Genomic DNA, 16628 nt, shown 5'->3' with positions numbered 1-16628 from the left:
CTACATGAGCCTGATAGGTTATGCTAACACTTTTTTTCAGAGCCTCTGACATTATTTTGGACTAATTCTTCAGGACAATAATTCTTCTTCAATGTGTTTATGACACTTAGCTACACTAAAATATACTTAAGGACTTAAGAATGGATCAATCATTTAGGGGGGGCACACCAAAATGTTCACTCTGATCTGCAGTACAATACCAACAAGACCAGAGGATCCCTAGTTTGGCATGCTCCACACATAGCACCATGCTGTGGGCTGGATGCATCCACAGCAAAAAAAAAAAACACTAGAAAAAAAGCATGAAGAGAGGGAGAGTAAGCATGATTTTGCTGTGCAAGATGCTGGCTCTGCTTTCTTTTTTCATGCTGTGCAACTATGTGCTGAAGGAAATAATTTCACTAAGATGTTCCCCTTCCTTTGTGAAATTACTCTTTAAATGCTGATTCTCCATCTGGTGCACAGCTACAGATTTTGAAAGATATTTAGGGACCTAGCTCCCAATTTCAAGTGGATGTCTGACATGTTTTAAAAATTAAGCTCCTCTGTCTTTACATGTAAAAATACACTAATTTAACCCTTGATTTTTAGACTGGGGAAAAGCATTGTAAGAGTAATGAGAGTGATTCAAGAAAAGATCTTGAAAGAACATGCAAACCTCAATATGAAAGGAAAACTATTGACCACATCTAGATTTCACACCTATGATATGTGTTACACCAAAGACTTTAAAGGTTGTGATAGGCTCTCAAGTGGGAAAGCAAGAGGTTTCTTCAGATCACATGTGCTTCAATAAAGGACCTGCTTCTGATAAACTCACTTGCCACTAATACCTGTCTTTCAGGAGGCTTGGCACAGAGCCCTAAAAAAAGGTATCCATTTCCACACCATCTAACCAATGACAGCTTTATTGAGCAGAAATGGAAAAAAAGCCTCAGTAAGGAATTTTTTTCCTATAAGAAACTGCCTGACAAATCTCCAGAGCCCCAGATATCACATGGGGAGCAGATATAGCACCACAAGGGTGGGACTGAAAGGACTGTACAGACTAATGCAGGTAGCACTCTGATGGTCTCCAAGTTGCCTAGACTTCCACCACTTCACTTCAGTCCCCTAGCAAATCTGCAAGTCACAGATTAGAAAGATGCCTTGACTATAGTCAAGCTTGATAAGGCTGAGCTGCTAGCTGCTTGCACATTTTCTTCTTGCTGATAATTTGAATATTTTGCACCTTTGCTATAGGAACTCTGAATTTAATTTTTCTGGATTTAATTTTTAAGTTGGCTTTATCCACATTTTCACACTCTATATTTATAGATACATCCACATTCTTTATAGAATTCTCCAGATTCTATACTTTGAAGGAAGTTATTTTAAAGACACTTTAAATAGGAAACCCTTCTTGAGTCATCTATCCATAAAGTCAAGTGCTTTCACTGTCATGAGTCTATCCACTGAGGAGAGACAAAAATTATTAGCTGTCCTAAAAACCTTTAGAGATAAGCAATAATTGAACATCAACCTGTAATAATCTTTCAGGGCTAGAAAGAAATGCTATATGACTTATTTGAAATATGAAGAAGTCTCCCCCCAAAAAACCCAGCTTCCTTGGTTTTTAAATCAAGTCTAAACTCAGACATCATGGCAAAGACACAATGCATTTAATGCAAGCCATGTAACAAATCACTTTAAATCACCATATAGTCAACTTTTCTATCACCAAGGGATTTTTCCAGAAAATGGGAATCTTGCTGGAAACCTTGCTTTGTCTTTCATTTGTCATTGCAGTTCCAACAAATCACTATGGAGCTGATAAGTGGCTGTTGTAAATTCTCTGTTGAAGTCAATGGCATCACACCAACTCAAAGCAAATGTAATTCAAGTTCATCTTTCATCCTCTGTCTAAAAATTAAGGTTCAGCAAACTGCCAAGTCTTCTTCTTGGATATGCAAAGGTCTAAGAGGCTTGCATCAAGAAACAATTAGCTCTTCCATTCATTCTGTGATCTGTTCATTCAGAAACCAAATGACTGTTCTCCTTCATATTACCCAAGCATTCATGCTCTCTCATATCTCAGGATAGCACTCTGTAGCAGACTGAAGAACCATTTAAAATTATTTATTAATTATTCATGCCCAGAGCTCATTAAATAAAGATTTTTCATATTTGTTTTCTTCATAGCTTTGTATTTTTGCCACTACTGGGTGCACATAAGCTAGCTGCTGGGTCTCGGTGGAGAAGATCAAGGATGACAATTACTTTAACATACAGATCCAATGCTCTGCTGAAGTTCACAGAACAGTTTCTTCTTCTGAAAGCCCCTCAAAACTCTGCACAGTAGCAGATAATTTAGGAAGGAATCTGTGACAAGCCATCACCAGAGCTCTGGTGAGAGTGGAGCATAACCCAGGTTTTCCCCTTGGAAACAGGCATCCAGGGAAGGAAACAAACAGCAGGTAAAGGCCATCCTTAGAGAGGCTAATATTCCACTCCAGGGGAGATCACCCCCAGAAATCAAAGAGTACAACTTCCATCCCAAGCACCAGGAAGAGGATGTCAGCTTCCTGAAGACAGGGTTGTGGTAGAGAACTGATTGATGGAGAAATCCTGGTGAGGAAGAACCATTGTTATGGGGAATAGCCAAGAGACAATGTTTGGTTGATTTTCAGTCAGAAAACCATAGCTGGTGTTTTCCTCATGTCTGTTGTCTTCACAAGACAGATGTGTTTTCTCCTGGCTTTTCCCAGTTTGCAAGATTTATCTCCCCTACACTGACTTTTAATACAGCACCCACTAGTTTTGAATCAAACTGAAGCCTGTAGACCAATGAATGAGCTGCTTTTACACTGCTGTCCTCAGAATCTTTTATATGTCCATTGCATCTGCCCCCATGGACCCCGGGGGTGGAAATGGCCCAAGGGACTGGTGCAGTTGTTTTGTAGCAGCTCAGGCTGTTATTAAACTACTGCATCCTTAGGTGATAGACTTAGGATGCATCAAGCAGTACAGATTCATGGGAAAAGCAGCACTGACTTTGGCAGGGTGGGAATGAGGAGGGAAAGAGGGAGGAGGCTCTGGTGAACTGTGCTGACAGCCTCCAAACACACTCGTATGTCAGTGCTTTGGTGTCCCTTGATGTCTGCCAGGATTAGCTCTTTCCTGAGAAAGCGCTGCACTTTGGAGAGAGTAAGAAAAATCCTAAGAAATGCCATGCCTCTCCCCATATCTGGTCTCTGAGGTAAACTCTTCCTCTCCCCTTCTGGCTATCCTCTTCCTGATGCACTTATTTTCCTCAGCACTAGGAAAAGAAAATTAAACAGTTGCCTGCTGCTGAATGCTGCACTGGAGCAAAGGAGAGACAATACACAGGAGCACTGGCACATGTACTGAGCCAGGGCTGCAGCAAACCAATGCTACCACATCAGTATTTAAATATTTTTTCTTTCTTCATAACATGGTTGCTAAGAATAAGGCAGTTCAAAGGAAACACAGAGGTACTGGATGTATTGGTTCAGACAAGATATACTGTTAGCAAAATATCACTGTTCCTCTCAACAGCTGTCTGTCACCTCCTTTTTCTTCCCCTGCACAACATCCCCTGTTGCTTATGGTCTAATGAAGACAGCAAAATGGTTATAAGACTCTAGGGATCACTTAGCAGAAAGTCTGTACCCACTTTAAAGGCCTGCTTCATTCGCAAAGGCAAGGATTTCTCTTGTAGAGAGAGGGATCCTCTTCTTGAGAGAAGGGATGCAATTCAGATGACAAGTAGGGAAATGTTTCTTTGCTGAATTACTACAGAGATGATCAATATTTACATGCATACTTTCTCACCACCCTACAGGACAGCTGCTGCAACACCTGGGGAGATATGAGTAAAGGTACAAAAGAAGCAAAAAATACTGTATCTGCTCACACCCCCTTTACAGGGTAAACGCAACTTTTAAACAGGGTAAAACTGTTAGATAAGTGCACTTGTAGCCTTGTGTTTTCACCTGTCACACTCATGATTTACCTGTGCCCAGGTTAGCAGTAAGGGGAGCTGCTGAGCTTTACCTCAAACCATCACTTGGAGCAGGATGAGGTTGCTTCTGGTAAGGCATCTGGCAGCTCACTTAAGGAATTTGCTATCAGAGTAGCTTTTGGTATTCTGCTTTCTATAGGACAGCCACAGGCCCTTGTGATTTCACTAACTTTAGGAGACAGCAGTTACTTTCACATACATACACCAACACCTGATCCTCTACCAAACTAGACCCAAGAAGAGATTGAACCAGATTTAAACCTGGCTAGTAGCAAAGCTCAGCATCACTTTCCCTCCATGCCCAGAGATCTGGATTGCTTCAGGTCTAGGCTAATTCCAAGCTTTATCAGTCTCACCCTCTGAAAAGGACGGATGACAAACCTGCTTGGTTACCCTGCTGGTAACCAAGACTGTGTTTGGTTTACCAGATGATCTGGCCTATAAGTTAAGATCTGACTCAGCAAAAGGAGAATGGGCCTGTTCAGCTGACCTGTGTGTAAGCAAATACGCAGCCCTGGTACCCTACACAGCACAGAGGCTTTAGACATTGACCCTGACACAGATGGAGGACCAATCCACCAAGTCCCTTCCCCCACAAGGCACAGTATATCTCATTTCCAATGCTACCTGTGCAGTTCCTTTTAAGCCAGCAGAGAAACTATCCTAGCATCTTTACTCTTCTTCAGTAGGAAGCTAATGATGTATATAGTTGCAAAACAGGGGTGTTCCGTAAAGGAAACAACTGTTGAAGGAAGTTGGTATTAGGACTGGGGTTCATCATCTGGGAAAACACTTCAATCTGTCCAAGGTCATTGATGTGCCTGCAGTCATTTATGAAATTATGTGGAGATAATTGAGAGGAAGGACATTCACATCACAGAAACATTCATTTCCAGCCTTGGTCAGATCCTTGGCTATCTATGGGAGAAGTAAAATTCTGAATGGATGTAAGAAGTGAACTCTCCTCACTTTATGGATTGAGAAGAAAAAAGACAAGATGTTGGCAGAGAATGATGACAAAGAGATCAACATCACACCCCTCCCTCCAGAGCCAGATTATTCCCTTACCGGGCCTTTTTTTCCTAGTCTGCCTATACACCATTCCTCAGCAATATTCTGTGTGTTTCAGAACATCTTCTGAAGGATTAAAGGACTTCTCTTTCTCTAAGAGGGAACAACGCAAACTCTGCTGCTTTCAAGGACTCTGGAAATGATCTGTGTGATCTGCCCTACTGAATGGCAGGGAACACAGACACCTCTGCTACCCAGACTGAGAGCATTTCAGAGACAAACCAAAGCAAAAAGAAAACTGCCAAAAATAAGGGTCACAGAAATAGGTGCTGTCATGATGGCTTTTCCTCATAAAGTAAGCTAAACACAATAATCCTGCCAGTGAGTTTTTAGCAACTGTCAGTACATTTTCCTGAAAGCTCATTTTAGCTCTATTTGCATCAGATCCTTACACAAACCTGTTGTGCATACAAGGAAAGCATGAAGAATTCCCTTCCCCCCCCCCCCCCCTTTGCATCACCCTCCTACAGCTGGTGTGGGACTGAAACTAAGAGCTACAGAGCCCTTAAAAAATAAAAAAGAAGGGACAAAAGACATATGTATATGCAGCATGTTGTCTACTGTAACCAGCCCAGCCAATGCAGTTGGGTTTGCACACAGCAAGAAGCCACCCACCCCTCATTAAAAGGCTTGCTGTCTCCCACTCTTCCTGGGAGAGCTGTCACCATTGTAAAGAACTGACATTACAAGCTGGTGCTTTTCCCTTCTTGGCTAAACAACAAATGGCAACAGTCCCCTTCATACTAGGTTGAAACCTGTAATTAAGAATTCATTCAGGATCAGGTCTCCTAATTGGCTTCTCCCAGAGGAAGGTGAGACTCAGCAATATGTTGTATACACTGGGAATCAAAGAGGACTCCAGAAAAATGATGCTGTGGGAAGAATTGTTTTGGTCCTTTCTTGTTGGGGTAGGAAATGCAAGCAAATAAAAAGAGGAAAAATGTATGGTCCACCATCAGAAGAAAATACCTTAAACATTTTCCACCTAATATTGACTGGATTAGCTTTTCAAAATTGTTGTCTTTTCCTTTGAATACTTGCAAGACTTAATAAAAATAGGTTTTCAGAAGCAGCCAGCTTTTATCTGCCATCTCCCCCACACTGATACAAAAACAATACAGAGAGTAGGCTAAGTCACTGCAGCATCTTCCCTTGCTTTATTTTTTCTTTATTTTTAGCTCTGTGTCTTCCTCCAGTTCTCAGAACAACTCCTGCACACCCCTGTCATTTCAGACTCTTTTCACCTAGTTGATTTTAGATTTTTGTGATATTTCAAGTATCCGTAGATGAAAATGTCAGGACAGATTATTTTGTTCCTGATGTCTCTAGCCCATTTTATTATTTAAATACCAGGCTTCTGAAAAATATTTTTTAAAATTACACCACATTTTACACAGAGTCCTATTTCTTCCAACCAGAGTTTTGGTGCTAGTTAGGCCATACTTCTACAGCACAGGGTACAATAAAATCAATCCCTTCCCCCAGCACTAGTCAACAAACCAGTCTTGGACCATGTGTTCCAAGACTGGCAAACATAATGCACTGTGACTTCTTCTGTCCGATAAATTATGTCTTGAAAGGGAAGAGAGAATAATAGGGCAAGCTAGGATTTTGTTTATTTCATTTCCACCTATGATCTTTATTCCATTATCTACTGTTGTTACCATTTCTCATTAGACCACCATTGTATCTTAAGAAGAAGCCTGCATGTTCCCTGCAGCAGCGACATATTAAAGTTACTTGCAATCTAATATTCACAGCTGGTTTTGACTCATGGAAGAACTACACCACCTGAAAACAAGAAACCAGCATCCAAACAACCTCTGGTCTTTTAATCATCACTGTTGACTCACTGTTGACTGAAGCACTGTAGGAAATACTCTTAATCTTAGTATCAAACACCATGCATCAAAGCCTTCTGCATGGCAGGACAACAGCAGTACCCACCAGTACCAGGCTGCACAGTATTTTGCTCTTTGACTATACTGTGATGTATGTAGAGGAGCAGCTGTGACAACTCATCACAAATACATCCCTGTGATTCCCTCCAGCCACCCACCAAAGTGAGCTAAAACCATCATCCAACAACTTCTCCCTTACGATGGGTACCCTGCAACCTCTGCCCAAGCAGGGCAGGCAGACAGGCCTGACAGGGCAGCTCAGCTAACTCTCAGGTCTCTTACTGGCTTCTTCTGGTCCCAAAAGTTCATTAAACTGCTGGAAGATGAAGGCTCAGGTTAATCCCAGGTTGCACTCAAAGCTTGTCCAGATGGCGAAACCCTATCACAGGTTACTGCATTCCCTAGAGACCAAAGCAGTGATTTTAGCTTCTTTCTAAACTGTATCACCAAGCAAAGCTAACAGCCATTTGTCCTACCCTGCTATGCCTCCACCTTTGAGGTGTAACTGAGTACTTGCCCAGCCCCAAAGTCTTTCCCTGCATACACACATCCTTGCTGCATTTTTTTAAAGACCTGAAGGTGATTCCGCAATATCATGATACATTTTTTCTTGATTTCTGAGGAAGATCAAGTAGACAAAACTGAGCATGTCCCCACTTCACCTGTTCTCTCTCACCCAGTCCATACTGCCCTTTATAAAAATAACTACTGAGTTGAATAGCGAGCTTTATGCTCAGAGAAACTAGAGGATACTGTCACAAGCATGACCCAAAATTTCACTTAACATTTCACCTTCTACAATAGACTTTTGGCCTCCACCTTTCTTTACCCTGCCAAATACCTTGGGATATCCTCAAGACCCCTCACCTTACACTGCACAAAATGGAAACTGAACAAGCAGAGAAACTAGCTCAACCCTTTTAAAAATGAAAGGCAAAGTAATTACTGCAGCTACTGAAGTCCTAGGAGAAAAGAGTTGGGAACTTTGCAGTATGTAGGTGGATTCCCCAAAACAGAGCTCAGAATTTCCCTTGCACACAGTTATCAGGCATTTCATCTTCCAGCAAGATGTGCAGCATGATGAAAGCAGATTTTAACCCTGTGAAAAACCCAATCTCCATTTCTCAGATGATAAAAGGTAACTAGCAGGTAAATTTACCTGCAAAGCTTATTCCAGCAGAATAGAAATATCTTGATCTCCTTCCTCCCATTTCCTTACACCTTCCACAAACAATTAAAGTAGTTGTTAATTACTTACCCCAGGAATGGGAACCCTCAGAAAGAGAATTTGCACTTTGTTGGCCTCAATAAGCATTGAGAATTCAAGGTTCCATTGACTACTGGTACCTAAGTAGGTTCATGTGAAAAATGCCAGACCTAACAATGAAAGAATACTTTAATATTAAAAGATAATGTTACTTTAATGAATAACGTGCTTTGTCCTGCCAAAGCAAACTAAATAGTTTGAGAACTGTGAATGGAGCTTGTATCTAAAAGTGTTGGCTTTTCCTAGCTCACCTAGTTTGGATATTGTCTTTCCTTCCCTTCCATCATCTAAAACAAGCTACTGACACTTCACTTGCACATACAAATCTACAGAAAAACAAAAACTAATGATGGCTTTTGTAACACCAAAAGTAATAGCAAATCTGATAATGTCTCTTAGACCAGGCTTCCAAGTCTGGACATTTGCTCAGAGGTGCCACAACAAAGTACTGGCACTCCAAAGGCTCAGGAAGCCATTGGCTCAGACTTCCTTAAAACCCTTTTAGTTTCAGTGGCCATTGTGAATCTCTCCAACATTTCTAACCACTTTCTAAAGGAGCCTTCAGGCATTAATCATGTGGTCTAAACTAGTGTCCCCCACAAAACTTCTTCCGACATGAAGAGGTATTGCTTTTTGAAGTTTTATTCTTATGTAAAGTTGCATTTTGCACAGAACACAGAAATTGCAATGAAATATTAGGAGCTTATGGAATACTGGGTGAGCATCTTTATCCAATGGGCTGCCCTGTTTCTGGTTGGTATTTTCATAGCCATTTTGCACTGGTGTTCCACAGTGGTAGCTGTCCAGTCTTAATATGCCAAGTAGGAACTGTAATGAAGAGACATGGGGAAGTAGTTTATCTTCCCATCATCTCTCCAATTAGATAGTTATGACATTATCTCAAAGGAAAAAAAAAACCAATCAAGATCAGGAAACAATTTCTTCCTGAGAGAGACGCTGAGTTATGACCTGAAGCACGTCAGTTTAAACACCTCTCAGGTCTCTTAGGTTAAAAATAACAACCATTCCCTTGTACAGCCCTGGACCTCACAGCATAGAGGGGAAGCAGAAAAGTGTAGACCAGAATCAGCTATTTTCTGTTGCCTCTTGCCAGTCTTGCCTATTTTAGATTGCAAACCCATTGGGGCGTGGAGTACTTCAGTTGTTTTATTTTCATATGGCACAAGAAACTGTGCTTAGTCTTGCTTAAGGCACTACTGTCATGTTAATTATTTATAATGACAGTGTTAAAATCAAATCACAATACACTCACATTTTCCTAAATCTCCAGTGATAACCTTCTTAGAAAGCTCTATATACCAGGAAAGAAAAATGCATGATTTCTATACAGTGATTAAAAAAAAAAAAAAAAAAAAAAAAAGGCAAAACCCCAACAACTTATTAAACTCAATAAGTGAACTGTAACTAAGAGATCTGGAATAATCCAATCAGGCCTGCTGAATGCTCCAACACTGAAAAAAAGGGACAACTGCCTCACACACTGTTTTTCTGTTACTCTTCAGATGCTGTCCCATAAGCATTTACTGTTGCAAAACTACAGTTTAGCTCTTTAGAATGGTTCAAAACAACAAATAAATAACTCCACTGGAAGCCTTCATTCTTTCCTGCATTCTGATTTTTAGTGCAGGCAGGTGGAGCTGAGGGCTCCAGCCAGCACACAGCATTTTGCTGGCTAGGGATGCAGCAGTCTGCACAGTGATTGCTCAGAGCACACAGAGAGGGTTGCTAGCAGATTGCTTTGGAAAGATCTTTAATACAACCAAAAGGATAAAATTCATTTACCCAGAAAAGACCTTTTGCAATAATATCCATCTCTATCCTCCCAAATCCCCATCACGAATTTAGCAGTGATTTATTATTAGCTGGCTGAGATAAGCAATTAAAACACAACATTACAAGATACTTAGGTGAATTCAGCACCTTGTGTGGATATGTGGCAATAAATCTGTTATCTGGCAGTGTGTGGGAGAATTCCTCCCTACTGTGGATTCATATCCAGTACCAGGCAAGGCTCCTGTAGCTTATTGCTAAATAAGCAGTGAGACTGGTGCATAGGATGGCAGCAGTCCCAGTCTCTATGCAGGAAGAAAACTGTGCCAGTGCTAATTCTTCACTCAGGTAAACTACAGGCATCTTCTTTTCTACCAGGAAATTCCATGCCAGATATTAACACACACAAACTGCTGCTCCTTTCAGCCTATGCTATCTTGTTGTCTGTTTGTTACGTGGGAAGATAAAAACACCAGATTGTACCAAGTCTTGACCCTCCCCCTACCAAACCAATCAGATCAATTTAAAGCGTCACATTTCAAAACCTTTGCTCACCCCTAGAAGTTTCTCCAGCTTTTAAGATGAGGCTGGGCAAGGAACTGCAGCCTATGCAATGAAGTAGTAACAGCTGGAATTGTTAAATAGCCCCTGTGCCAGCACAAGGGGCAACAGCACTGCTGCCCTTTCCATGCAGGGTCACATCATGACTCCTGTCAGAAGTACAGTTATGTGGAGAAAGAAATGGAGAAGCCAAGAAAAAATTTTTGGGAGGAGCTCATAAAGCAAATCAGGCAGAAAGCCAAGCATATGATCCAGTTCCCCTGACACCAGTAGGGCAGCTCCTACTCTGGCAAGCTCTGTACTGCTACAATCTTTGGTCCATTTTCTACCCCCTGCGGCTGGAGGTGTAAGTGCTGGAAGCACATCTTTTACATAGCTGAAAGCTAGAAAGCAAATAAAGTGAGCTCCAAAGGGATCATTTTTAATTTCTTTGAGAACTGTGTGTTTGGGGCTGGACTCCCAGTGAATTCAAATAGCTGAGATGACTAACAAGCCCAGCACTGCTAAAATCTTCCAAATGAATGATTCTTGCCTTGAAAGGACCTTGGCTCCAGCGTGAAGCTATTTCTGCCATAGCATGATCAATTCTGCTGGGGTTTTTTTGTGCAGAAAATCTCAGACTGGATGAAGAGTATGTTCTGCAGAGACTCCAGTGCTGAGCCAGTAAGCAATGCACACAGCGAGGCACCAAGGCCACGTGCCAGCTGACTCACAGGAATGAAGGGACACTCAGAAACCAAATAAAAGGGCTTAACTATTCCATCCGAGCCTTCCCTGTGGATCTTTCATAACTCCACAGAAGCTCACTGCCTTTGAAGGGTCCTGCCTGCTGGGAACAAGAGTATATCAGCTCTCTGCTGCAGCACAACAGCCACAGTCCTGCTGGCCCCAGGGGCACTGCACTGCATTGGGCCAGGGCTGGGGAGACAGGAGGAGCATCCGGGAGTAAGAGGGGAAAAAGGATAAGCTGCAGCAAGGATATTTTTGCATCCAGACACTTTCGGCATAAAAAGAGAGATGTGAGTTCAGGAGCTACTCAGCTGTGCTTTGGGCACAAAGCTTCTCCTGTTCTTCCCCCCCTTGAACAAATAAGGGCCAGATATAAACCTCATCACCTCTTAATCTTGTTTGCTTAGGTGCAGTGTGATGGAAAACCCTACTGGTATAAATCACTCCCATGAACTAATCATATATCTTTCAGAGGATCCAAAGCAGGTAAGTGCTAATGGAGTTTGGGATAAGAACATAACAAAACCAAACACTAAAGAATATCAAGTATTGAGTGACACTCAGTCCCATGATGGCTTGCATGCAGTGCTGAGAAGCGGAGGTAGCACTTCAGGCTTAAGGCCCTGTGCAGACAATTCTCTCCACAGCCATTGTGGCATTGCAAAAACCAAAACAATTCATCTCTCATCAGCTCTTCTTTTATAATTAGACAGACCCCATAGCTTCAACTCATAGTTTCTTCTTCAGGGCTCTCTCCCATCATCTATTCTTCTCTTCTTTTCTTTTCTTAAATAGCCCCATGCATGCCAAATGTCACCCACAGCCTGTTACACTGAGTAGATGAGTCACAGCAGTGAAGAGTCTGTCCACACAACACATCCTTAAATTTTGACCTTCCTTTAGGAGCAGAAAAAATAACTGGTCAACAAACATACTGCAAAGGCTTAGCCTCCACCCTTCAGACGTAGGAAAATTCAAATAGGAAACCATAAATCTAGATCCTGACCATGCCAGGTATTGGAAAGAAGCTGTTTTGCAGCTCACTGAGGTGCACCAAGTGCCACACCACTCCTCTTACTTCCCAGGTGACCAGCAAAGGGCCAGAGTCCCTTTACCAAGCAAGGTACCACAGAGGGGATATCAGCCCCATTTCTCCCATGCCTTTTCCACCATGTCTCACATTGCCTGCAGAGAGGCACATCTTCTCTATCCAGCTGCATAGTAACAGCTTAGCTCCTAACAGAACAGTCCCCAGTCTGCAGCATCCCTTGAGCCAATAACAGCAATGAAAGTGGCAGAGGCAACAACCTATTTTTATCTCCCTGTTATCTAGATCAACCTGAACCTGAGAAACATTCCTCATGACCCATGTCTTAGGAAACATTGCTTCAGCTGTAGCAGCAACTGTAGAGGTGGTGGAGGCCCCCATCCCTGGAGATGTTCAAGTCAAGTCAAGCTTGACAGGCTCTGAGCAACCTGATCTAGTTAAAGATGTCCATGCTCACTGCAGGGGGGTTGGACATCTAAGGGACTAGATTACCTTTAAGGGTCTCTTCCAACCCAACACATTCTATGACCCTATGATTCTATGAATTAACAAGACAAACGTATATTAAAAATATTATTTCACTGACCAGCTTTTAACTCCATCTCTTCACTTCAGAAAGCTGTTGCGAGATAAGGGAGGAAACCCAAGTCTCTGGACATGTTTCACCAACATTTTTGACAAAAATCAGAGACAGAAATGCCCCAGGCCTGCTCCAAGGCCAGCAGCAAAAGAGGCAGCACAGCTGTAGGCACTGATGGAAGCTAGGAAGGCAGCAGAGCCTGATAATAAGGTCTGTAATGACCTTAACAGGGCCCATAAGGTAGGCACCATGTTCACTTGGGAGGGGAGGGAAGGGTGGGGCTGGGCTGGGCTGGGCTGGGCTGGGCTGGGCTGGGCTGGGCTGGGCTGGGCTGGGCTGGGCTGGGCTGGGCTGGGCTGGGCATGGCATGGCATGGCATGGCATGGCATGGCATGGCATGGCATGGCATGGCATGGCATGGCATGGCATGGCATGGCATGGCATGTTTTCATTTGTGGTGTGTACAGGCTCTAAGAGACTCCTCTTAAAAGGTTTCTATTTTTTTTTTGCAAGTGAGAGCTGCAGTCTGACTTGTGAGCAGTTGCTCAGACAGCTTCAAGTGATGAGGAATTTTCCTGCTCAGGAAACAGCCTCTAAGGAACTATGCTTAAATGATCTGACAGCAATCCATATGACCTATCCCTGTCCAAAGCAGCCCACAGTCCTGTGTTGAAGTCTACAGGAAAACACCTTTGGATTTGATAAGTGCATCAGGCCTCCACTTTCTTCAGTTCTTTCTTGTTTTCTTACACTGCAAGAGCATTCCTCATTCAGGCAGCATGAAAGCTTTCTCCTCAGTATGCCAAGACACCCAGGCCTGACCTGTCACTCCCCCTTCCACCCAGGACTGGGCTTTGCAGTAGTGCAGATTGTCAAGTAGCATCACACTCAAGTACTGTGTAAAAAATGTAGATGAGGCAGTAAGATGACATCCTCAGGTTCAGCTTCTTGTTATTCACACAGTTCATCTGAGAGCAAGGCTTACCAATTATTCAAGAGGAGTCTATACTCTGCATAATCAAGAAATAGACAGTCTGAAGAACATGCTTTAAAACATCTTTAAAGCACCAGGAACAAGAATTAGGTTGAGAGAAGCAGAGTTTTCCTCAGCTGAGCTCTGGTTCTTTGAAATATTTTGGATGCTTATTATGTTTTCAGGAGAGAAGAGGAAAAAATATTCCCCATTTGAAAGTTAGAAAGTTTCTGACAGGTTGGCCTCCCTCACTTGCAGTTTTCAGCAAGGTTCTTTACTTAAGAAACCCACAATTATTTGCAGGACACAAGGAAGGATGGGGGGTAATTGAAATAACTCTCAGGAAGTTTCCAGGACAGTTTGCAATCCCATTTGAGAGATATCTTAAAGCATTGACCCATAAATCTACAGAGAAAGTCCTTCTGTTAGACTGATGATGTGTAAGAGTCACTGGCCTCAAATCAGGTTGAGGAATACTTCCATTTTAAACCTACTTCTACCTATATGGAAACTGAACACAAAGGTTAACACTTCAGGCTAAATACCTGGTCTGTCTTAAAACTCAGTTCTTTTATTGTTTAGAGAAAACGTGACCTCCTTTGACTCACCTGAATTATTCCAGATGCACATCCATGTGACAGAAAGTTGACATTATGGCCCAGGGCAACACATGCCATTTTTCCTCAAGTAGGTTACCTCTCTGATGTAGCTCTCTTTTGGGCAGAGATTAAACAGCCATATCAGGCTTTCCCAAGAGCCCCTAGTGACATAAAAAAAGGCTCCAAAAGGATCAGCAAGTTACATCTTCCCTTCACCTAATGAACAGATAGCTCCTCTCCAGGCAGCTGCCATGTCAGCGTCTTGGCTGTCCTTGGAGAGGCAGCACCAGCTCCCAGTGGGCAGATAAATAATAAACAATGGGTGAGGATGAAAATATTAAAAAACTTAATAGGGAGAGAAAAAGTAACAGAAGACAGATCCATCCTCAGTTTAAACAGGGTGAAGAGGAACATTCAGCTGCCTCAATACAGCACATTCTGTAAAACACTGTGGTCTGTGTGGACTGTGACAACCAGTGCTCACAGGGAGGCTGACACTTTCATACCTCAGGTCAGAGCACGAATTTTCAAGGTGGAAGGGACTTTTTCCAGAATGGTACAGCTGTTCAACAGCAAGGAGTAAAACCTAGGTCCCTGACCTCTTCCTGGAGCTTGGTCTTTTCCACCACTATGCACAGCAAATAGCAAGAGAATTTGCCAAGGAGAAAGAACTGTTTCGTATACAGGATTGTGAAAATCAGAGCAAGAGGAGCTGTTCAGAAGTTCCAGCTGAGTATGTACAATAACCTGTTCTGGTGGGCAGTAAACACTGTAGACTGTAAGGATCAGTAAACTAGTCCATCTGAAATATATAGCAGAGTTAATTTATTTGGAGTAACACCTAATGGTAAGCATACAGTCCTAGGGTCTGTACCCTGGATTTAAAAAAAAAAAAATTATGCCCATCTATCAAAGCCATCATCCTCAGCTTTTGAATCTCCTAACCATAAAAGTCCTCTAGAATCACTAAGTCCAACTGTCTTCTTGGAGCGGGACTCAGCATCAGGTTTTTCATTACATCAAGTAATGGCTGAGATAATGCTGACACAGTGAGGCCTCAGGGGCAAAAAAATGTAGGCCTCAGTCCCTGGGACTGTGCCTACATTAAAACAAATATGCATTTGTGTGCTCCCTTGGAGTGCACATCTCTCTTGTTGTTCAGTGTAACTGAGGATGATCTAAAGTCCTGTTGAGTGGCAAATAGCTCCCAGATAAAGACTATTATTAAAGGAAGAAGTCTCTCCTTTTTTGTCTGGATCATTTTATGGGCACCTGAGATTATTGTAAACTATTGCATCAACACTGAACCACTCAACAATTTGCATATTTAAGTAAAAACCTGTGCAAAAATTTGTCATTCCATTGAACAAAAAAGTATAAAAATCCCACAGCCTTCCTTTCAGCTACCCAAGTCACTTAGCCTGAACTTGAATTTTAGCTACACAGTCAGATAACAATAGTAGCTGTTACATCAGGGGGTTGGAAGCAAAGTGAAAGGAGGTGAAGCAAGACCAGGAGACAACCAAGAGGAAAACATCTTTAAACCTCCCCCAAATTGGTGACACTTACCTGTTTGTTCTGTCTTATGCCTCTGGGTTTCTCTGAAATAAAGAACAGCAATTACAAAGTGACCCACTTTTCTTCTGTTTAGTGTGAGGAGGAAACAGGGGGGTAGGAAGAAGTAGAGAGGATGCAGAAGGATAATATCAAAGAGGAATGAGAAGGAAAAAACCACCTTACAGAAGGTAGGAGGATAAATTGTGATGACCCAGTTTAAAGGAAGAGCAGGAACTAGACCTACTGACAGTCAACACCTTCCCACACACTGTAAGGAAAAGAAGCAGCAAGGGAGAGGAATAAAGTCCATGCTCACAGCACATTTTTGTGCTGCAAACTCCAAAACAGAGTTTGTTGAGGGGAAACTCCACAGAAAAAGAAGGTATCTCTCCCACCAGCCCTTTTAGCTGTGTAGCAGGGGTGGGCATGGAGGGTGGGGGTGGAGTAGCAAAAGACATCCTGGTTGGGATGGAGCAGATCAGGGCCAGGGTCAAAAGACCTGAGCCAGTTTGCATCAGCTGAGGATC

The sequence above is a fragment of the Heliangelus exortis genome, chromosome 3 (assembly GCF_036169615.1).
Source record: "Heliangelus exortis chromosome 3, bHelExo1.hap1, whole genome shotgun sequence".
Taxonomy (NCBI): domain Eukaryota; kingdom Metazoa; phylum Chordata; class Aves; order Apodiformes; family Trochilidae; genus Heliangelus; species Heliangelus exortis.
Note: the sequence above shows the minus strand (reverse complement) of the source record.